The sequence below is a fragment of the Nothoprocta perdicaria genome, unplaced genomic scaffold, assembly GCF_003342845.1.
Source record: "Nothoprocta perdicaria isolate Ctin4 unplaced genomic scaffold, notPer1 scaffold_649, whole genome shotgun sequence".
Taxonomy (NCBI): Eukaryota; Metazoa; Chordata; class Aves; order Tinamiformes; family Tinamidae; genus Nothoprocta; species Nothoprocta perdicaria.
This window is the reverse complement of record NW_020455920.1, coordinates 6406-6773: the sequence shown is the minus strand read 5'-3', so window position 1 is coordinate 6773 and position 368 is coordinate 6406. Positions and strand designations below refer to the sequence as shown.

Here is a 368-nt window from a genome sequence, read left to right as displayed (position 1 = left end):
CCACCATGGAACAGGTTCTGGTGGACCCAGCTGGTCGGTACCAGCACCCATGGGTGCCCCAGAGCCGGTTCTGCAGAACCGGGACCCAGTTCCACCATGGAACAGGTTCTGGTGGGTCCAGCTGGTCGGTACCAGCACCCATGGGTGCCCCAGAGCTGGTTCTGCAGAACYGGGACCCGGTACCACCATGGAACAGGTTCTGGTGGACCCAACTGGTTGGTACCAGCACCCATGGGTGCCCCAGAGCTGGTTCTGCAGGACCCAGTCCTGGTGCCACCTGGTCCCACCCGGTACCACCATGGAACAGGTTCTGGTGGGTCCAGCTAGTCGGTACCAGCACCCATGGGTGCCCCAGAGCCGGTTCTGCA

General features: G+C 63.2%; 1 gene segment (V, D, J or C); it reads right to left on the bottom strand.

Moving 5' to 3' along the window:
- Positions 1 to 368, bottom strand: part of LOC112956561 — a gene marked incomplete at its 5' end in the record, with an annotated part of 10632 nt that overhangs the window by 6174 nt on the left and 4090 nt on the right.